This window comes from Agelaius tricolor, unplaced genomic scaffold (assembly GCF_023055355.1).
Source record: "Agelaius tricolor isolate 1412-34295 unplaced genomic scaffold, bAgeTri1.0.p SCAF_65, whole genome shotgun sequence".
Lineage (NCBI taxonomy): Eukaryota > Metazoa > Chordata > Aves > Passeriformes > Icteridae > Agelaius > Agelaius tricolor.
In genome coordinates this window covers 992,826-1,015,290 of record NW_027269325.1, presented here as the reverse complement: position 1 = coordinate 1,015,290, position 22,465 = coordinate 992,826, and the positions used below count along the sequence as shown (strand labels likewise).

General features: G+C 53.0%; 1 protein-coding gene across 1 annotated transcript in view; it reads right to left on the bottom strand.

The window, feature by feature from the left end:
• The window catches only part of LOC139605362 (zinc finger protein 551-like), a 484,882-nt gene that overhangs the window by 68,691 nt on the left and 393,726 nt on the right, over nt 1–22,465 (bottom strand). The window lies entirely within an intron of this gene.

Here is a 22,465-nt window from a genome sequence, read left to right as displayed (position 1 = left end):
CACTCTAAATCAGTGTGGTGCCTGAAGGGTTTTGTAGCAGGTTTGCACCTAAGTTGATGCTCAAGAAGTTTATGAGGTCCAACATAGACCTAAGGTTTGCACAGCAGAGTTTAGGCTGACAGCTAAGGGAGCATAAATTAAATGGTCTTTCCAAGCCAGAAGGCTGATGAGAATTGTTGGTATTTGTGCTCTCCTTCCTTGTTTAAAGGATAGCAACATATTTGATGAGATTTTGGCATTGCAGCTAAAGATCATGGCCAGATGAAGTCACCTAAGTGGTTGTTGTGCATTTCTAATTGTGGAGGTCAATAATCAGTGTAACTGCTTCTGGTAATCTGGCTCCAGTCTCACACAGAGCATTGCTGGTTGGTCACTCTTATCTCCACAGCCCGGCAGAGATCCTGTTTTGGATGGCTCTCACTGCTCCCAAGGCCCCAGGGACCAGCCACTGGCTCTCCTCCTTCTGCTTTCCCTTCCAGGATCAGAGATTTCCTGCTGCTTCCTCCATGTCTGAGACAACTGGAGGAGATGAGGGGCTGAGGATGTGGCTTCTGACAGAGAGTTGATAACGCTCAGTTATTTTATTCTCCTGCCACTAAGCTGTCAGGCTGCTGCTGGAATTCCTCCTGCTTGGAAAGGGCTGGTGTGAGCAGCAGGAATTGTTGCTGGCTGGAACTTTTCCAAGAGCTGGACAAACGAAGCATTTTGTGGAAGGCCACCAGCTGCCCTTGGTCAGCAGCACAAGGTATGAGGTGCCCTTTGAAGGCCGTCCCTGCACAAGGACAGCCTGGCCTTCTCCAGTGCCCAGAGCACCTTCCAGGCTTTCGGGCTGGCCTTGTCCCTCACCCTGGAGAAGCAGGTTGCTGTTGGAACTCTCCTATCCACAGTTTCTGGCTGGATTGCCGTGTCTTACCACAGACAGCCCTGGAGACACCAGTACAGACTCCATCTGCAATAAAAGGGGACTTTGTTCCAGCTTTTCCCTTGGACCAGCATGCAGCAAGCCCACCTGGGCCTCATTCAGCTCTGTGTGGGCTGGTAGTCAGCTTCTGCTGGGAATTTAAAGCTTTTACCCTACTTTCCACAGCAAATAGTGGAGCAAACCCAGCCGCACCAACCCCCAAATTTCACTCTAAAAACCACAATTTTCATTTTCCTCTTTTCAAGCCTTGAAGAAAACAAACTTCACTTGAGTGAGCTGGAGGCACAGTGTCCTCCAGGATCATTCTTGAGTAGGACAATATTGCAGGGGAAGACTGGCAAACCCAGAGGTTACTGGTGCTTAGGAAGCTTTGCAAAACCTTCCCACGTGCGGTGCTCTTGCAGCCTCCAGAGCTCCTGGAGCCCTCACTCAGCTCAGGCACAGTTGGGACAGGAGGGGATGGTTCCGTCTGTCAGATGTGGGGACAGGAGGAGGGAAGACTTTGCAAACGCTGCCACGAGGGCAGGGCTGTTTTCATTGATGGTGCCAAGTGGTAGTACATCATCTTTGATTAAATGTGAGGTGCTGAAGGGCAAAAATTCTCAGTGCTAAGGAGAGAGTGTCTCCACTCACACAGCAAGGTAAGTGAAGGGGAAAGTGCAATCTGTATTTCATGGGAGGTGTTCAGTTTTTAACAAAACATTCTTGCAGAAGACGTGCCCAGGCAGGGGTGATTCAGAGCATTTTATCAGCCTCACAGAGTATCCCCACATCTGCTTGGCCACATTTTCTCTCTTTTGTTCATTGTGAATGATTTCTCCTGCCAGGGTTGCTCCTGCTTGAGAGTTCTACTCTCAGTGGAGCCCCGGAATTTTCTCAGCAGGCCTCTGCAGCGAGTTCTGAGCCAAGGTGGGGCTCTGCTGCCAGCCCAAATCTGCGCTTCCCCTGCCCAGCCTGAGTGCAGGTGGGGCATGTGCTGGGCATGGCCGGAGACTTGCATGGCCAAAATCCTCCAGCATTTCCATCTGCTCATGGCTTTGGGTAGCACAAATCACACAACACCCATGGCAGCTGACAAATGGCATTTCTTGCAGATTGCTACAGCCACACTGCTGATCCACAAATACACGAGAATCAATTTCAGCTGAAAAATGTCATTTATTACAAAGTGCTACACCCACGCCGACAATACAGAACTATACAAATCTCAATTTAGGTTAAAAACAGGAATTTATTCTATTATTACAACCTTTCTATGTAATAATATACAAATACCAACTTCAGTTACTTTATTGCCAACCTCCACAACAACGCACTATACACAAAGATCAATTAGGTGTTTAACAACTTAATTTATTACATATTACTACAAGGATTAAGCCCATCTAGGAATACAAAAATATCTCCATAGATATGTAAATAGAATTACATTCAGAAACAGATAAGTATGCATTTAAAAATAGACCCATATACCTATACAAATACCAGTATTCCTATTTTAAAAGCCATATAACAAAAATTGTATCAAAAGAGATACCTACACAACTTTACCCACAGGAAACAGAAATTAACACAGATATAACAATATCCATGTCTACATAGATAAATTTATACACAGATATGTAATTTCAAAAATATATATATATATATACACATAGCATACATTCATAACAAAATAAATATACATAAATATAAGAATATACACATGGAAATTAACACATACAAATAGCAGTCCACATATAGAAATACACATATAATAAACTGTGGCTACGTTCAAGTCTGTGTATCTTTAAAGAGCACTCGAAGCAGAGGGACCCCAGCTGCCCCATCTTCAAAGCCTCTCGCTCAGTCTCCTCCTCCTGTGCAGAGCAGCTCTCCTGGACAGCGACAGCAGATGGAACATCTGGCAAGCAAAGGGAACACTGAGTGAGTATGGGGACGTTTCCCTTGGCAGCAGCTGCACTTCCATCAGGGAAGAGGAAATGTCAGAGCCTCCCAGGGGGGTCAGAAAGAGAAAGCAGCCGAGCGGGCCAGGCTGTGGTGAGCGCAGCCGCGGCGGGACTGTCCCGCAGCCCCGGCAGCCCGGCAGAGCCGGCACAGCTCCCGGCCCTGCCGGCACAGCTGCCTTGCCCAAGGACAGCCCCTGTGCCGGCCGGGGCAGCTGCGCTGAGCAGCCCCAGCACGGGCAGGGCCCGCTCCTGCCCCGCCGGGCAGTGCCCACGGCCACAGCCCACGGCACCCTCAGCCCCACCTGCCTCCCCGGGCCTGTGGCCTCACCCGGGCTCTCTCCAGGCTGGCAGCAGCAGGTCCCCGTTCACTGCTCTTGCTGCTGGCCTTCAGCTCCTCCCTGCTGGCTCCCGTCAGTCTCTGGCTGTCCTCAAGGTCTTCATGGCAGCTGTGGCAAAAGTGGAGGCTCTGGAATTGCTTCCAAGGCCTGGCAGAGCTGCAGTCCCAGAGCCCTCTGTGCTCCCTGCTGGCCCCCTCCATCCCCTCAGCCCCGCCATGCTCTCGGTGAAGCCCCAGCCCCCTTCAGTTTCTTCAGCCCCTCCCAGTCCTCTCACCCCCCTCAGTCCCTTCTGACCCATCCCGTCCCGTGAGACCCACCACCCTGCCAGCCTGTGCCACTTGCCTGTCACCTCAGTGCCACCATGGCCCTTGGCTGCCCCACAGCCCTCAGCCCCAGCAGCAGCTCAGGGTCACCGTCCCTTCAGCGCCCCCTGAGCCCCCTCTGTCTCACCGTCCTTCAGCAGCTCCTCAGGGGACAGTGCCTGGGGCCAGCGGCAGCTCCCACCGCTCCAGGGACAGCCGGGGCTGGAAGTGCTGCTCCGCCCGGCCCGGCCGCCAGCTCGGACCCAGCACAGGGACAGGGGACACAGGGGGCACCGGGGCAAAAGCAAGAGGTGAAAAAGGCAGCCGAGGGGGGGAAAGAGCTAAAAATGCAGCCTAGGCCTACACAAACAGCAATCTATCCATCAATCTCTCCACCTAAACATTCCTATTGCTCTTACTAGATAACTATACACATTCATAAGTGTAATTTCATACATATGTGTATATATATATATATAAAAATATTTTACTCTACACATATAAAAAACTAACTCTGAAAATCTATAAATGTAAATGTATAATAAAATATATCACATCTATAACTATATACATATCCACATTTAACTATACAGATCTATCAAGCTATGTCCATATAAATAGAACACTATCATCTATAAATGGAACTCTAACCACTAATAAATAGAACCATAGAAATCTATAAACATATCTACAAACAGAGGAGTTCTACCTGCCCGATGGTCACAGGCTCTCCCCTGTCTCTTCCTGCCATGCAGGGCAGCCCTCCTGGAGATGTTGGTCAGATGGCGTCTGGGAAGCAAAGGCAACGCTCAGTCAATATTGGCCCTTCTGCACCTTTCCCTTGGGCAGCAATTGTCCTTCAACCAGGGGCTGTCCAAGATGGCCTGAAAGGCAGACTCTCACTTGGCAATTTGAAGCAATCTGCCCTTAAAAGAACAGGGACCATTCCAAGTGTTCAAAAGTGTGTTTCAAAACACTGAAGTATCTTGATAAAGTCTCAGCCCCCACAGTGCAAAGGACACCCAGGAGAGCTTGAAACACAGACAGTCCCAGCTGCCACAAGGAAGCCCAGCCTTGTTCTTTCTCTGTGCTGACAGAGAGACCTCAGTCTTCACTGAAATGGCTGAAGCTGAAGGTGCTGGGAGCTGAGTCATGAACCAGCTCCATTACCTGGCATCTACAAACTGCCCTCTGCAGTCAGCAGCAGCTGCTCCAACTCGACCATCAGCTCTGGCAGGAAGGGCTGGGAGGGACAGAGCTCCCTACAAGGCCTGCAGGCTGCACCAGCTTGGCTAAGGAATGGATCCACAGTGCTCCCTCTCTCCTCTTAGGCCTCCCTAATCAGGGGTCATTCCAGCTTTTCCTTCTGATACTGGAGTTACTGTGATTTTTCTATTGGTTGGCCTCTGATGTTGTGCTCCTTGTTTTCTTGTGGGTCAGGACCAATACCAGCAGACTGGTATTACATTTAGTCAGTGATTTGGACTTCTACCCTGACGTTTTGCTCTTTTTTCCCCCTGTTCCTTCAAGAGTCGCTCAGCCTGGCCTCCCCTGGCACCCTGCAGCAAATTTATCCACCCAATTCAGCACAAAACTGGGACACCCGGCTTGGTGACACAACTCCCACAAGGTCAGGTTTATTCCCTGCTCTCTTGCCACAGCAGAGGACTCAGTGTCAGAGCCTCTGGAGAAGCGTGGAGGGCAGGGCTCAGGGAGGTTGTGTCAGTGCAGGATTTGAACTCAAGGCACCAGGAAGCACCAACCCTGCTCAGAGCAGCCATCTCACAGCTCTCTAAATCAGTGTGGGCTCTGTCCTTACCAGGCTCCTGGGGCTCCTGGGAACTGTTCCTGCAGCTCTCGGTGCCAGATGAAGCCTCCTCTGCTGCAGCTCTGTTCACAGGCTCCCCTCCTGAAGAATCAGGGGCAGCACCAACATTGTCCTGAGCAGAAAAACAGAAAAAAAGGAACCCAAAGATCACTGACTATTTTGCTGGAATCATATCAGGGATACAATAACTCTCCTTCTCCACTCCCAAAGGACATGGAGCACAGAGGAGGGAACACTGCCCCCACGGTTCACATGACAAGCCTTTTAAACTCAGGATTCAGGGGGCCAAGGTGAAACTGAAGCTCTTCCAAAATGACCTTTGAGACAAAACATGAACACAGCAAACCAGAAGACACCAAGTGAGGGGACGTGCCCCCACGCTCTGAGCCTGCCTTATCCCAGAGCTGTGAGAAATCAGCCAGCACAAAGCCAGGGGCTCTCCTTGCTGCCAGCACGGCTGCCAGCAAGGGCAGAGCTCGCTCCCAGCCCTGCCCAGGGCTGTGTGCTGCAAACCCACAGGCAAAGCACACATTTCTGCCTGGGAGTCTCAGCACCCGCAGCCAACCGCTCACACAACCCATCACAAGGTGCTGCTTCTCGGAGCCCTCTGCTGCTGCCCCACGGGTGTCATCCAGGCAAACATTTATGCACCCTGGGTATTGCCAGGATCACATTTGGGATCAGTGGCAAAAATCTGTACATTGTTAGGGTAGGGAAAAAAAAAACAACCCAAAAGACAGGAAAAGCCAGACAACCAAGTAGTGTTGCTATTCCACTGAGGAAGTAAGTGTCCACAGTGAAGCAAATTACCTTTGGTCACAAAGATATTCTCACTATGACCAGTTTCAGAATATTCATCTCTTCTGCCATAGCTCATCCATCAGAACCCTAAAGATTCTAAAGATGGTTCAGAGCCTGCAATGTTTCCTTTTCTTATGGAATAAAATGCTTCTCTAAACTGCTATGTGTGACTTTACAGAAGACAGAAGTCATGCCACTTGAGAATAAGGTACTGGTAAATCCAAAAATCCCACTCCCCCCTTGAGTCATAATCACAAATGTACTGCAGGCAATGGGTCAGCACATCAACAGAAAGAGAGACATTCTTTGGCCAACACGTGTCATAATCTGCAAAAGGACAGAGAGCTGCAGCTGCAGCCCAGCCCCAGCCACGGCTCTGGGAGCGCCTACACGCACGGCAGGGCTCACACAGTGATAGTGGAGCCCTGGAAAATGTTAAAGATAGACTTTGAAAACGTTGGGCTTTGTGTTTTCTCACATCACTGCACCTGCGTAAGCAGTAGGATAAATGATATAATTGTTAGATGTGATGATTGTTTACTAACTAAATATAATTATTGTATAATCATAAGAAGAATCAGGAGAAACTATGTTAGAAATTTAAGGGGGAACCATGAGAAGCTATGTTTAGCTGAAATCTGTGCATACAATAGAACAATATAAGTTTAATAATTAACACGAAAGTTATATAACGATAGAGTATAAAACACGTTCACCTTGAATGTATGGTCGGAATCAGATTTGGGTGGAAACTACCCCGATTCCCAGAGCTCTTAAATAAAAAGCACCGCATATAATCGCTTATGTGATTGTGTGTTTTTGAACGCTAACAACAGCAGCAGCAGCTGCAGCCCAGCCCTTGCTTTGCCTTGGCCTTCCCACCCAAAAGAGGCACAGCCCACATCTGCTGCAGCTGGGACAGAGGCACCTCTGGCATGCCCCTCCCTGCACGGGACACTTGGCCTTCAGTGCCAATTCTCCAAACACTCTTCTCCTCTTTCCCAGCAAGTAAAACCTCTTCTTCATTTCTTCTTCATCCCCTCTTTTAGAAATCTTTCTTAACCGAGAATAATTCAATAACTAAATAATAATGAAAGAAGTTCAATTAAAGAAGCCTTTGCTTCTCAACCGTGTCACAAGGTTCAAAAGCTCTCAGTCCAGCCCCTTTGATCCCCATCCAATGGAATTACCCGAGCAGAGGGAGATCTTTCAGACAGGGACCTCCTGATCTCCCGAATCATTTTCTCTACGGCAAGGCCTAGATCTGCTGGTGGCCATCCCTCCTCCCCAGGCGCGTTCTGTGCTGAGCTGGAGGCCGTCCATGCTGCACAAGCTGCACTGCCAGCGGGAGCGCTGGGCCCTGAAGTGCCCGGGCTGGCTGCAAGAATCCAAACACATTGGTCAGGCTCCACAACGTGGCTGTGGGACACAGAGCTCTGGTGCTGCTGTGGATCAAACATCACGGGAAGCACACAGGCAAAGCAGGCAGAGAATCTTTCGGCCTCCTAGGTGCCCCTTGCTAGTAGGCTTGACAGCCTCTGGCCGAGAATGACAGAGCCTTCCTTGTGGAAAACGACTTGAAACGGTCACTTTTCACGACCTTTCAGAAAAACAAGGCTACAGCTCTTTTCCTACCTCGTGCGTCGTAGGCTGGGGGCTGCTGCTCCCTGTGGAGCTGCTGGAAGCTGCAGGGCTGGAGCCCGAGCACCTCCCGCTCGGCCGGAGGCAGCTGCTCCCCGTAGAGCTCCTGCGAGCGGCTGCGGGGCCTCTCCCGCCCGAGCGGCAGCGGCCGCTCCCCGTGGAGCCCGAGGAAGTGGCAGGGCGGGATGCCGAGCACCTCCCGCTCGGCGGGCGGCGGCCGCTCCCCGTAGAGCTCCTGGAAGCGGCTCGGCCCCTCCCGCCGGGCCGGCAGCGGCCGCTCCCTGTGCAGCAGGTGGAAGCCGCAGGGCGGGCGCCGGGCGAGCAGCGGCCGCTCGCCGGGGGGCTGCTGGAGGCGGCCGGGCCGGGGGCTGCGCAGCTCCCGCCCGTCCGGCAGCGTCCGCTCCCTGTGCAGCAGGAGGAAGCCGCTGGGCGGGCGCCCGGCCGGCAGCGGCGGCCGCTCCCTGGGCAGCGGCTGGAAGCGACCGCGCCGCCCGGCCGGCAGCGGCCGCGGCCCGGGGAGCTGCCGGGAGCCGCAGGGCGGGCTCCTGCGGCCCTCCCGGCCCGCCGCCGGCCGCTGCCTGTTGGCCGCGCTGCGGCGCTTGATGCGGAGCAGGAGGTCGGGGCGGTCGCGGCGAAAGCAGGGGTTGCAGTAGTGGAGCCAGGCCCCGGCATCGCCCGGCGCAGCCGAGCCCACCCAGCCCGGCACCTTGCGGAAGCCGTAGCGGTAGAGCTGCCGCACGAAGCTGCGGAACTGCGTGGCCCTGAAGGTGTGCGGCACCGGGGCCGGCCCATGGCCACGGCCCCTGTGGGCGTGGCCCGAGCTGAGCAGCTCTCGCTCCAAGAGGCAGCGGTCGATGAGCAGCCCCTGGGCGCGGCTGTCCCAGCGCACGGAGCGGACGCGGGGGCTGTTCACCAGGCGCCAGAGCTTGGCGGGGAAGGTGCCGGCGCTGAGCCCGGCGGGCAGCGGCAGCTCCGCCATGGCGTCGATCGCCGACTGTGGCCACAACGCCCGCAGCGCAACGGCCGCGGCTGCGCCGGCGGCGCGCGGCCTGAGGGGGGCGCTGCGCTCGGGCCCGCGCGCGTCCAGCGCGGCCCCGGCGCGGGCCGGACTTGGCGGGGACGAGCGCGGCAGAGCCGGGGCTGCGGGCACAGCGCGGGCGGGGCGGCTCCGGGGCTGGCCGCGCTCGGCTCGGCAGGGCCAGCTGCCAACCCCCTCTTTCTCTGCCTGCAGGCATCCTTCTGCCTTGGCCCTGCGCTACAACCCCCAACCAGCAAGACAAGGAAGAGAAAACAGCCGCTTCTCTCGCAGTCAGCCTCCTGCAGCTCTTGATGCCTGCGCTTATTCCTGCCCAGGTCCCAGACTTCTCATTTCCCATCCTTGAACTCCATCAGATTCCCCTCAGGCCGGTTCTTTGGCCTGCCGAGGTCCCTCTGAATGGTGCAATCATTTGGGCTCTCAGCTGCTCCTGCCAGCTTTGTTTTGTCTGCAGACTTGCTGAGGGTGTGAGATGCAAAGCTGTGTTTGGTGTCAGGTACAAACTGGCGAAGTGTGTACTTGCGAATGCGAAATGTGTGGACATCGACAATGGGATAGTTGTGAATTCTAATAATAACTGAGGAAAATAAAGCATGGAAAAAGGCCTTTGAACCTATCTTTTGTTTGAAATTAACCCTGGTTAATGGTGACAGTTGCCCATCTCTGGGTCAAGAGACAAGTATTGTCTGACAGGTAGCTTGTCAACAAACTGAGAAAGAATTGAGTACCTGGGCATGCAGATTTCTGAAGGGAGGAAAGAAAAGTGTTGACAAGAATAAGCCTGAGTTTTAAACGCCTGAAAGAGTCAAAAATAACACGTTGTGGGATATTGTACCAGATGTTCCACAGAGTTAAAACCAGCCACAACTCATTAGTATCTAGACTTCCTTGCCCACTATGCTTAGAAATGTTGCTTGAAGGCACTTTGTGTCAAAGATCCAGTTCCTGTAGATGACTGTAGATGTAGATCAAAATCCTACCAAAAACTCCGTGTCAAAACCAGCAAGAGTGAGACTTCTGTCCTTGGCAGTAGCTTCCAGGTGCTCCTGGAAATCGCCAGGCCTAGACACAAAGATGTGTATTCGGCGGAGGAGGAGAAGCCTTATGCTTAGCTCTAACTGCGACCTTTGCTAGCAGATCTTACTAGCAGGTAATAAATTCCATTAGTTCTGCTCTTAGCCAGAGCCAAGATGGGAATCAAAGTCTAGATCACAGGAGAAGATCACAGGAGCCTCAGCTTTTCCAGAGGAGGAAAACTACAAAGGCTAGTAAATTTGCGCTGGGTTGACAGGGGTTTTTTACAGATCCGTAGACAAGTGATGAAGCTTAAAAGATGACAGCAGAGGAAAATCAACAGATATGCTGAAACTGAGTGAAGAGGAAGGAGACTTCAAATTAACTGAAAAGCTGCAGCGAAAGCTTCTCTACTTTTTGCAGTTGCTTCAAGTTCAAAATGACAAACTCTAGCAGCACTTCCAACTTATTGTTCTTAATTCTAGAATAAAGACCATCAAAACTGTGTACTCCTGCTTAGAGTATGAAGTAAAGCACAGGAAGGCATTAGAGTAAGAAAAATTGTGTTTAGAAGGCTGAGGCAGCCTTAGGGCTAGGAGGAATGGGGAGGCGTGGAAATCAGGCCTGTGGGAACCAGTCAAGGAGCATCCAGTCCCTGAGCGGTCCCTCACAGTGGGTATCCCTGCAGATGGAGTCCAAATGGAGCCACAGCTCGGTGGGAAAAGTGCCGGGCTGGTGAGCCGTGCTTAGCAGGGGCTCCTGCATCAAATTGCTCCCTGACAGGTGCGGTATGCTGTGTGTGTGTGTGCCCAACAGCTGGCAAGAGCAGGCTGGCCCAGATGTGGGAAAAGGCCAAGGAGGCAGCAGAGTGGCAATGGGGCTGTGCAGGAGGCCCTGGTGGTTGCACACAGCTGTGGGGGATCAGGCTGGCCCAGATGGTCCCTGGGGCACTGGGCTGAAAAGGGGGGAAAAGAGAAGCCGGGAGGAAGGGCCAGATGCCGCTATGAGAATGCCATTCCATCCCATAGGGGACATAGCGAGAGGAGGCTGGGAACAAAATGGTCATTCCCGCTGATCACCCTGACATCTTCACGACAAGAGGCCCAGAAAGGAGTGCACATCTGCCTCCTGGTGTTGTCCTGAATGGGAGCTCATTACCTGGCGTTCATTACCCGCAAGTCTGGCAGCTTCCCGCGGGCATTCCACGCTTCAGGCAAGCAAAGCTGCTTACCTCACTATGTTCTTTGGGCCTCTGAAGGGGACCGTCCACTTAGCTACAGCCTGGCAAGGAAGGGAGTCTTACAACACTCTGGATATTTTAGACTTTTATTCTCACTCGGGCTGAAACAAAGGATCCCCTCGCTACTTCTCCATCTTCATCCTTCTGTCCTGCAGGTGGCCTGTTCAGGCTGACAGCTTGGAGCGCCTGCAGGCTCCAGTTCGGCTGCAGCCCAGCTTTTCCTCTCACAGCTTAATTCTTCTTATGACAATTCTTTCATTTCTACTTCAAAGATACCTCAGAGCTTCCTTAAATTAACAACACTCTATTCTAAGCTAAACTATCCTCTATTATCTAAGCTATCTACGTTCCATAGCCCTTAAATGTTGATCCCTATATCTCCTAATTCTTTTAAACTTTCATCTCTTTAAGAAAGAAAAAACAACAGAGCTTTAAATTGAACCTAGCACACACCTAACCAAACCTAACCTAACCAAACCTAACCTAACCTAACCTTACCTTACCTTACCTTACCTTACCTAACCAAACACCTATACTGAGCAAATACGAAAAAAATCATATTTCCTATCTATGGCACAGCTCCTCTTAATACGCGGGGGATGGCTGGAGCTCTGCCCAAAGATGACACATCCCCTTTTCCCTCCTCTCGGCTGGCGGGGCATAAGGGCCTCCTCAGGCGCAGGTGTCTCCTCTCCAGTCTTCCTGCACTTGCTTGGCTGAGGTGATCAGAGCAGCCAGGCTGGAGGCAGGATCGCCAGAGGTAACAAAGGGATGCTGCCCAGAGGAAAAAGAACAAAGAAAGGAACTCTTACTTTCCAGGATCCCATCCTCACAGGCTCAAGCAGGATTCCCTGGCTACCAGGAAGACACACAAAGAGCACCGAGGGCAGCATGTCCCCCTGCGCCTTCCTGTGCTGGGAGCTGCCTGCGCCACGTGGCCCCCACTCCTCCTCATGCCTTCATGCAGGTGTCCTCAGCTGACAGGGCTTTTTGCCCCTTTGCTTTTTCTTACCTGCAGGAGTTCCTGGGCAGACAAGCGCCTGTCCTCGTCTGCCTGCAGGCAGCAGCGGAGGAAGTCGCGCAGGAGAGCCGAGTGGTGCCTGGGGTTCTGCAGTTTTGGGGGCCCGTTCCTTTCTATCAGTTCAAAAACCTACAGCACATGTATGCAAGAGGACACTGCACCTGCTCCTTTGCTAGCCACATCAGCTCTCTCCACACAGAGCCCTCTTGCTAAGCTGCACCTTACCCTGAGACGGGCTTCCCGCTCGTAAGGAGCTTCCCCTTCCACCATTTCCAGCCCCATGATGCCCAGGGACCAGATGTCCACTTTGGGGCCGTAGGCTTCTCCTCTCACCACCTCCGGTGCCATCCAGCTGGGAGTGCCGACGCTGGAGCTGCGCTTGCTGCGCTCAGGGCTGAGCTGAGCACAGAGGCCAAAGTCACCTGAGGCCAAAAACAAAGCCTGTCAAAGCCAGCTCCCACTGGCAAAGCGGCCAAAACCATTGCCCTCTCCAACTCCAAGCATGACCAGGCCATGCTGAATCGAGCTGAAAAAGCAGCTGAGCTCTCCTTCCACGTGCCTGGAGCCAGGCAAAGAAGGCATCAGCCACTTCCACAACACCCTCACCATTCACGCACTGGCCAAGCAGCGCTTCTGCCCAAGTGGCAGTCACCGAAATGCAAGCGCATGGCAGGTGCTGGAAATGCTGCAGCCCAGCAGGGATACCCACCCAACTTGACAGATCCATCCATGCCCACAAGGACGTTGTTGCTTTTGATATCTCTGTGGATGACTTGGCGGGAATGAAGGAAATGCAGTCCTTGCAGGCACTGAGAGAGAAAAAGGAGGGAGGGAAAGTTAACGTACAGGATCAGATTTCATCCCACCAGAAAGGAAAGAGCTCAACAGGATTGATGGCTTTCTCAGAGAATTGTGAGCGAGGGTGCAGCATCATGGTGCTGTCACGAAGAAGAGCTTGCTGCTTCAACACTCTTGGAAGTTTTTTCTCGATTTCCAAGCGAAGGCATCCGGGCTCCCAAAAGTTCTGCCGGCCTTGGGTAGGAAGCGCGTCACCTTTGGCTGGGAGGCGGCACGGCAAAGATTTTTGGGGAAGCCTAGTGGCAGCAGAGGAGGAAGCAGCACCTTAGAGCTGTTCCAGAATCCGTCGCCATGCAGGCTGCAACGCTATCCTTTGCAGCTGAGGACGGCTCTTTGCCCTTAGCTTGAAATTCTGCCGCCTGCATGCTGCCTTCCCGTGGCAAGGAATGTAGGACAGACAGGCTCCAGGCTAACATTCCCAGGCAAAGCTAAGAAGAGGAAGCAAGTGAACCCAAGCGAGTGAGCCAGCACCAGCGCCAGAGGACAGACAGGATGGAAGAGTGCAAGAACAGAGCCTGAGGACTGCGGGCACAGCGGCAGGCAGTTCACTTCCCATGCTCGCTCTTCTCCTGTGTGTGGTGACAGCAGCAGCAGCAGCAGCAGCAGCAAAAGAAAGGTGAGAGCAAGAAATCCCGGCTGTCCTTAACCTCCAGCTGGCAAGCAGCATCCTGGACAGGCTTGGGGAAGCACAAGCGGGATCCCTCACCTCCCGACAGACAGCGCCTATCTGTCCTTCCTCCGGGTACACTGCGCTGAGCACATCAAACAAGGTGCCGCCGTCCATGAACTCCATGGCCAGCCAGAGCTCCGCATCCACCAGGTAGCTGAAAGAAGAAAACCACGGCATGGAGAGACAGCAATGGGCACAGCCTCAGTCAGCCAGGGGCCCGGGCCAGGTTTTAGCAACTGCTCTCCAAGCTACGTGTGCCACAAGAGATTCATGATCACCAGCTCCACCTCCTCCCACACTCTGGAGACCAGCACAGAAATCACCACCAGCTCCCTTCTCTGCCAGTGACCAAAGGGCATCGTCTCTTCGGGCTTGCACTAGCTAAAGCTACATTGACAGGAGAATACGCCAACCTGTCTAAGTAGGTAACGATATTGGGACTCCTGTTGTCCCTCATGGCCAGGATTTCATTGGCAGCCAGCTCCTCGGACATCTCCTCCTCAAGCGACATGATCTTGATTGCCACCTGAAATGACATTGGCCACCGTTTACCTTGAGAAGATGCCCCCTGCTCGAGATGACAAGCAGCACGGAGCGAGTGCTGCTGCAATGAGGCAGCGGGCTGGGCCAAAGGGCCTTGTCACTAGACAGCAGAGCTTAGCAGAAGCACCAAAGGCCATCCCAAATGCATTCTGCCCCCTGAGCCTAGAGTGTACTTCAGAGGAACAGCCTCTGCTGCAGACATGGAGCTGCCACCCAAACCTCCAGGCAGGGCTCACAGCAGCGGGGAAAGTGCTCCAGAGCTGCAAAATGGCATGGGGCTGTTGGCACTTTACCTGTTGTCCGCTGCTGGTGTCAAGGGCTTCATAAACAGCTCCAAAGCCCCTGGAAAGACAAAAGCAGCAGAAAGAGCCCTTTATCCCTTGGCACTGAAATCAAGCCTAGGCAGCAGATCTCCCCAGGCTGCCTGCACGCCTTCCTTAGAAAACGCCTGGCTGCGGCGTCTCTTCGGCCAACAGCACGTCGGCCCGTGAGCCCTCTGCCCTGCGGGGCAGCCTGTCCAAGGGAACACTAAGGTGCAGCATGAAGACAAAGGGCCACTGGAAATCTCCAAGGCGCACGCCCAGCCAGGTTATTTCCAAACCTAAGGGGAACAGTCCTCCTTGTGCGGGTGTGCATGCATGTGTGTGTCAAAAGAGTGAGAACAATTAGAGTCAGAAGACTGTCCTTGAGAATCTGACATTTCTTGAATGGCAAGGTGCTCTTTCAGGCCAGAAAGCAGCAGGGGCAGAGAGTTTCCCAGCTCCTGCTCCTCCTTGCTGCAAGCAAGACAATGCCAGCATCAACTTGTCTTTGATGAGGCCTTCGGATTGCTCTGCCCCAGCAGTCCAGGCAGGCGACAGGAGGTAAAGCCAGAGCCTGACTGTGATTGGAGCTTGCCTGACTTCACGCTTGATCTTGCACCAGCCAAAGACCTGGCCCACACTTTTGTAAAAGGAGCCGAGGCCACGCTTACCCTCGTCCCAGTTCTTCAAATGCCGTGTATTTGCTCATTGGCTGGCCCGGACTCACAATGCTCCCTGAAAGACAAAAGCAGCGCAGGGCGCTCACTCGCACACAGAGACGCCGCTCCCCACACCCTCCCAAAGGCAGCCCTGCTGCCGGCAGCTCTGGGCCCTTTGCAGTCCCCTGGCTTCCAGCTGCTGAGACCAGCAAGTGGGAGGGCCATCTTCTCCACCTTTCATCAGGTGGCCTTTCCAAGAAGGCCTTGATTTCTTTCAAGCGCAGCATCCCATGCCATAAGCCAAAATGATGAGACCTTAAGAAGAGGGCCCTCCGAACTCCCTGGCCCAGGAGCACAGGACTTTGTTGCCCAAGTGTTCCTCTTCTGACACTCAGCCCTGTGTTCTGTTTCCACAGACTGAGAGCTACAAGGTGACAGCTCCCACACAGGAAGAGAAGCAGCTGCTGGCCAAGGCTGCCCCCTCTACAAACAGCCTGGGCTCAGTGGGGCTCAGCCACCTCTGCTCTGCTGCTCTCTGGGCACTGGGAGCTGATCCAGGCTCAGGGAGCCCATTTCCAACACAGCTCCTCCCACCTGATGATGGATCCATGGCAAATGGACCCATCCTGAATCCAAGGTCGACTGTGAATCTCTCTCTCCCTCTTCTCCTGATTTTGTCTTCTCAAAACCCACACCTTCTCTGGGCAAACTGTTCCAGGAGAGTCTTTTTTCTGAATCCCTTACCTAAACTGACTCTCTCTCCATTTGGATCCATTCTCCCTGGTCCTGTCCCTACCTGCCCTTGTACAAAGTCCCTGTCCAGCTTTCTTGTAGGTTGCCCTCAGGTACTGGAAGGCCGCAGCTGGATCAAGGCTCGGTCTCTTTCCCAGGCTGAAGAAGCCAAGCTGTGTCAGCCTTTCCTTGCAGGAGAGGAGCTGCAGCCCCGGCACCATCTGGGTGTCCCTGCTGGGCCCCTGCTGCAGCGTGTCCACGGCCTTGCCGTCCGTGCCGGGGAGCCCGGCAGAGGCGGAGGCAGCGCTGCAGGTGCAGGGTCAGCGGCGGGGAGGAGACCCGGCCCTGGCAGCGGCTCCGGGAGCAGCGATTGGCGCTGGGCCGCCCGCACTGCAGAGAGCCGGGGCCCTTGTGCTGGCCCTTGTGGCCAGGGCGCCTTTCCCCGCCGCTCGCCCGCCCGCCCGCTCGGGGGAAATGCCCCCTGTGCCGCCCCTCAGGGCCGCCCCTCGCCGCTGCCCCGGGGCTCCCGGCGCCGCCTGGAGGGGCCCAGGCCTCGGCCTCACCGTGTTCAGCCCAAGGCCTGGAAAAGCAGATTCAAACACCCACCCAGAAAGTGCCCCAGGATGCCAAGGTCAATCTCTACAGCACGGGTTTGATATCAGAGTCTGCACGGTTTTATAAAATGGGTGGCTGGCACTGGCACTGGCAGTGTTATTTTCCCAGGCAGGCTCCTGGTACAGCTGTGGGGGAGGGCACCAGCAGCTGTATCAGCCCAGCGAGCAGCAGCACATGGAGGAGACCCTCATCTGCAAAGATCCCCTCACCTCCTTTGCTCCCCCATGGCAGCACAAGATGATTCCGCCGCAGGGGAAGGGCTGCTGCAGGCTGGAGACTCCTGCAGCCAGGCCTTGTTGCAATCTCCTTGCTGCAGCTGTGCCTGGAGGATGTTGGCCTGCAGCAGCACTGCTGATGCCCGGGAATGCTGCTGGGCTCAGAGAGGCAGAGTGTGTACAAAAGCTGCATTCAAAGCGCTGATGGCGAGAGCCCGGAGCCGCTGGCAAGGGCAGCAGCTCTTCTTCATTCCGTGCAGGTGAGAGCCCAGCCTTGGAGCCTGTCCCTGGGGACAGGGAAACGCTCTGAGGGTAGGTTTGAATTCTCAGGGACAGTCCAAATGAGAATTGCTTTGAGGCATGTTGTAATGTTTGGTTTGGGTGTGTCTGCAGGAAAGAAAACGGGAATAAACCCCTTGAACAACAAAGGAGAACTCTGCATGGCCAATTTACACCCTACAGATAGACTGATCATATCAGCCCACTGAATACTGGGGGCATCTAATGCAGAGTGCAAAGCTTCTTTGAATAGACAGGAGAGATGAGACTTGAAGATGAGAAAAAGGGATCAGCCCCAGGGGTCCCATAGATTTGGCTTAGTTCTGCCAAATCAAGCATGATTCGTTTTATCTTTTCTGTTGGAGTGTATTTCAAAATGACCGCCCCTTGCCATTTCCATTAAGAAAATTTGGAATTGTCAGGAAGTGCCAGGATCAGAAATGTTTTGAGGTAGATCATGTTTATGTTTGGTTTGGGTGTCTGTGCAATAAAGAAAGCAGGAAATAAACCCCTGGAACAATGAAGTAGAGCAAAAGTGGAATGTTTGGATGGTCAGTTTGCTCCCTACAGCTCTCAGCCAACTGAATTCTGGGGTCATCTACAGGGGAGTGCAAAGCTGCTTTTACTTTCACCGCCCGGTGTCAGAACCCAGGAAATTCCTCTGGCTGCCCTGGAGGACTTGAGCCCCTGCCCAGGGGGCTCAGAGACCCTGGCCCAGAGCCCAAGACCCCAGTGCCTTTGATTTAGCCCTTGGAGAAAACAATTACCAACCTTACATGAAGAATTACAAGCCACGCAAGTTTAAGTGGTACGATAGTGAATTTATCACAGAGTGAAAAATAGATTTTTGAGGTTTTTAGAATGGGGGCTCGGGGTCCCAAGATGGAGGAATTTGGGTGTGCCTTGTCCTTTTTCCTTCTTCTTCCTAGCCTCCATCTTCAGCTGTGATGTTGGCACTTTTAGATTGGTTTAGAGTAGAAGCTCACTGTCTAACATAGGTGATAGGTATTGGAAAGTAATTGTAAATATTGTACACGTAGTTTTTAGTAAAAAAGGTAACACCACCCCGGAGGCAGGCAGAGTGCCTCTGACATTCTTGCTGAGTGGACCTCGGCAGGCAGGAGAAAGAAGTTTATAGATAAGATAAAACAAACAACCTTGAGACCGAGAAATGAAAGTTCTGACTCCTTCTTCGACCGCCTGGCTGGGAAAAGAGACTTTCTAACGTATCTCAGGGTCACTCTGACCAGCTAGAGTCCTGAGAGCCCAGGGCCATTGTTTGTGTCCCAGCACTTGGTTTGATGTGAAGAGAAATAAACAAAATCCCCCACCAACAAGCTGCAACCCAGAACCCAGTGGGAATTACAGAAATAAAGGCCTTGAAAAGTAGCTTTGGAAAGGGTCTCCTTCCTAGACAGTGAGAAACGCTCAGGCCTGGCCTGGCTGGGCTAAGGGCTGGCTGCCCTTGGGAGGGGAATGGAAGGGGATGGAGTTGGGCTGGGGTTTTGCAGCCATGGAAACGAGAGAACCATGGTGAGCGTGTCACAAAGGGGCAGCCCCACACTGGGGCGGTGCAGGTTGTGCTTGGCACGGCCCCAGTGGCAGCAGACGCGTCTGGCTCTGCCTCTCTGTGCCGAGCGCTGGCGATTGGAGTCACCCGGCCTTGTTCAAAGGCTGGCACTGAGCTCCCGGCGCTGACTGCTCTGAGAGCGTCCCCAAATTTCAACCCAGGCACTTCTGCCAGGCAGAAGCACGGGTTCAAACATGGATTTTACCGGAAAAGGAAAGACCCCTGAAGGAAAAGGTGAGGACAGAAAGGAGCTGAAAGGCCAGAACAAAATGGAAAAATAATCCCCCCAGATTTCAGGGAAAACAGCTCCATGGTGGTCAGTGCTGGCTCTGTGTCAGAGTAGGTGGCTGACAGCTACAGATGATCCTGCAAGGACACCCATGGCATCACAACATTCTGTCATTAGTTTACTCTGCATTCTCCTTTTTGACAGTAGCCAAATCACTCATACTGTCAGCCAGGACAGGGACTGTGGCCACAGCTGACCACAGATAAGACATGGGCATGAGATGCAAGTCCTGTTGCTTTCTTTGCCATCAATGTTGGGTCTCACTACAGATAAATTTCCCATTCTTCCTCTGCTTGCTGATCAGGTCAACACATTGAGCATGGTATTACGGTGCTACAGACACACCAATAAGGCCTGCCTGGTGGCTGAGAGGTCTTTGTGGTTTTTAGAAATAACAGTCACAGCTAGTATGGGTTTTTCCTGTGGATTCACAGAAGGCCACGCTCAAGAAGGAATCTTTTTCCCCTCATACCGTTGGAGCTTTCTATCTTTCCCTTCAGACGTGCTAACTTAATATTGTTCAGAAGAATTAAACACAAGCTAGTTCCAGGAAAAAAAAAAAAACCCAAAGAAATTGTGTCAAAAATTAAAAAAAAAACCTTGAGTGCCACACCCAATAGATGTGTTGATGATAAAGGTGGGAGTTCCCAAAACCCACTTCCTTTCTTGTGAGCATGGCTCAGCCTCACCCAGAGGTGAGATTGGATGTGAGCTATTCTCTGTTGGGAGGAAGGGTCTTGTGGCAGCGCAGAGAGGCTGTGCACATTGCCAGGGAACAGCTGTGCCCTGCATGTGCCCTGCAAGGAGCTGTGCTGCTGCCAGTGCCCCTGGAGCTGCAGGGCTGCTGAGCTGTGGGGCAGGCAGAGGAGCAGGAGGGTGCATGTGCAGCTGAGCCATTCCTGGAGAGCACAGGGCTCTGGGCTCCCTGCTGTCCCAGGGCAGCCCAGAGGCCAGGCTGTGCCTGTGCTAGCTCTGGGCAAGTGGCTCAGGGTTTTGCCCTGGCCTGCCTCAAGTGTCTGCCAGCAGGAGCATGTTTCCCAGTGCAGCTGTTTAGACATTTCCAGGAAATGAGTCCCATGAAATATGGAGCTTCAGCTGCTTTAGGTTTGCATGGTGGCCTCTGTTACATTTTGTATCTCCACTTTGCAGGCCTGACTGGTTACCCTCTTGCCAAGAGGTTTTCCCTGGCAAATCCCTCCATGCTCCTTCCCTCCAAGCCATTGCTTCCCTTCCAGAAGAGCTCTCCTTCTACCAAGCCAAGCCCAACATGCGGCGGAGAGCAGGAGAATGGGAAAAATGGCACTGGCTGGGATGAGGAGAGTAGAAAAAAACAGGAGCTGAATTCAGAGGGAAAAGGACCTAAGGTAAGGAGACCAAGCAAAGTCCTGTGTGGTAAATGTTCAGTTGATGTGCTGTCAGCAGAGCTCTGAGACCTTTTCCCTGACAGGAATTTGCCCTTTCAGTGAAGTTTGAACAGGTCCTGGTTTGGCTCTTTAGCTGGGCCAGAAATGGTGGAATATGAAGGAAGGGTGTGCACCTGCCCCTGCTGCCTCCAGCCCCATTCCTGGCCATGGCATGGGGGCCCTGGAGCAACTGGGGCTGGCAGAGACCTTGCAGAGAGCAGCAGGGCAGGGAGCTCTGCTGAACTTCCTCAGTGCCAGGGAGGCTGAGATGATGGATGTGTGGGAGCTGGAGAGCAGCCAGCATCCCGAGAGCTCAGCAGCATCTGGGCTCAAAGGCTGCTGGGGAAGTGTAGGAGGGAAGGGAAGCAGCAGGAGAAATGAGGGGCTTGAGAAAAGCAGGTTTGGACATCCTGCAGAATGGCTTTGTGGGGACATGGCTGGAGATCAGCACTGGCTGTTTGGTGCCTCAGGGACAGCAAGAGAATATTGATCTAAAGCCATTCCCATGCCATCCACGAGGCCAGTGGAGGCAGTGGCACACCAGAACATCTTGATGTCAAACACGTGGAAGCCAGCTGGGAATGCAGCCACACTTGGAGAAAACTGAGCACAAGGGGAGTGGTGGCAAATGTGGGACATGGTCTCTCCCTCACCACTTCCCTTTCCTAGGTCACCTTTCCCTGTCCTGGGCCAAGCTGGATGATCAGTTTGGCTTTTCCTGGCAGGTCCCAGTTAAATGCATGGCTAAATGTCTTGAGGCATGAATGGGGGCAAGGCTGGATGCTTGATCTGAGCACTGTGTTCTTCTCTTTCCAGGCTTCCTTGCTCTATTCCAGTGGTGGGGATATGAAGAAGGGGTCACTGGGACTGCCTTTGATCCCCCCCATCCGCAGGGCAGTGAGTCCCCCTGTGGGCAGTGCTGCAGGGTCCCTGCCAAGCTCTGCCCAGCTGGAATTCCAGGAGCCCCAGGAGATGAGGTAAGCCAAGGTGTCTGTTACTCCAGTGTGCTGTTCACCTCACTCTTCCCTTCTTGTGTGGTTATTTTGCACAGCCATCTGTCTCCTGTATTTTGGAAAACCTCTGTGTATTCTCCATTTTGGCCATCTATGATCATCCAGCACAATGGCAAAGGCAACAGCAATGTCCCAAGAGCAGAGGTGGTGGTGGGGAAGAGGAGGCAGGGCTTTAAAGCACCTCAGGATGGGTCCTCTGCTGGACTTGGCACTTGATTCCCACTGTAATGGTTGTGGTGTCATTTGGGAACTGAATTGCATGGGTCTGGATCCTGCAGATCTTTGAATGCTGTGATCCTTGTCTGTCAAATTCTGCACCCATGAGATTATGTATGGACAAATATTGGCTACTGGAGAGGTGTCTGCAAATTCAGGTGCTGCTTCTGTCAACATCAGGTGTAACTTCACTGTGTCTGGGCCTCCACTGTGAAATGAGATCCCAGATATGTTTTGCAGTATAGATGTATAATTTGATCAATGTTTAATATTTTGATCTGGGCTTAAGATCAAAGAGGGCAAGGTGGTGGAGAAAAGTTACAGGACTGTACCTGATGGAAAGATATTGGCTTGGATGTGTGTGAGAAAATGTAGCTGTCAAGCTTATCTGAGTGATAACAATAAGGAGGGAGACAGAGAAGTATCATGCCAATTGAGAATCTTCGGTGGAGCTTTTAAGGTGTGAACTGAACATCCTTCCCTAGCAGCTGAGTTGGAAACAGCCTTTGTTTTCCTGAAAGAGCCAGCAGGTGTAATATCATTCTCAGGAGACAGCAGTGCTCTGACCACATGTAGCACGAGGCTGTCACCAGGGTAAGGCACGGGCAGGCCAAGTCAAGCTTTGGCAGCTGTACAAAAGTAGCTGCCCTCCTTACAGACTCGTGTCTCAGCTCAGCAGCTCTTGCTGCTTCAGAGAGGCTGTAGGAGCCACTTGGCTCCAAAAGGAGAGGCAGCAGAACTGGGGAGTTCTGATGCAAGTTGAAGAATGACTGCTGGTGGTGGGGAAGAGGAGGCAGGGCTTCAAAGCACCTCAAGATGGGTCCTCTGCTGGACTTGGCCATTATTTCATCCAGAGCCTGGCAGCTCTGTGTGATTCCAGCAACTGAAAGCTTAAGGACAATGAATCAGCTTTGCATCCTGTTGGGTTTATGGGTTGCATTTCCCCCTTCATCACAGTGACCATGCTAAGTAGGTTTTCCTCCTTTCATGGTACACCCATTCCCCCCCT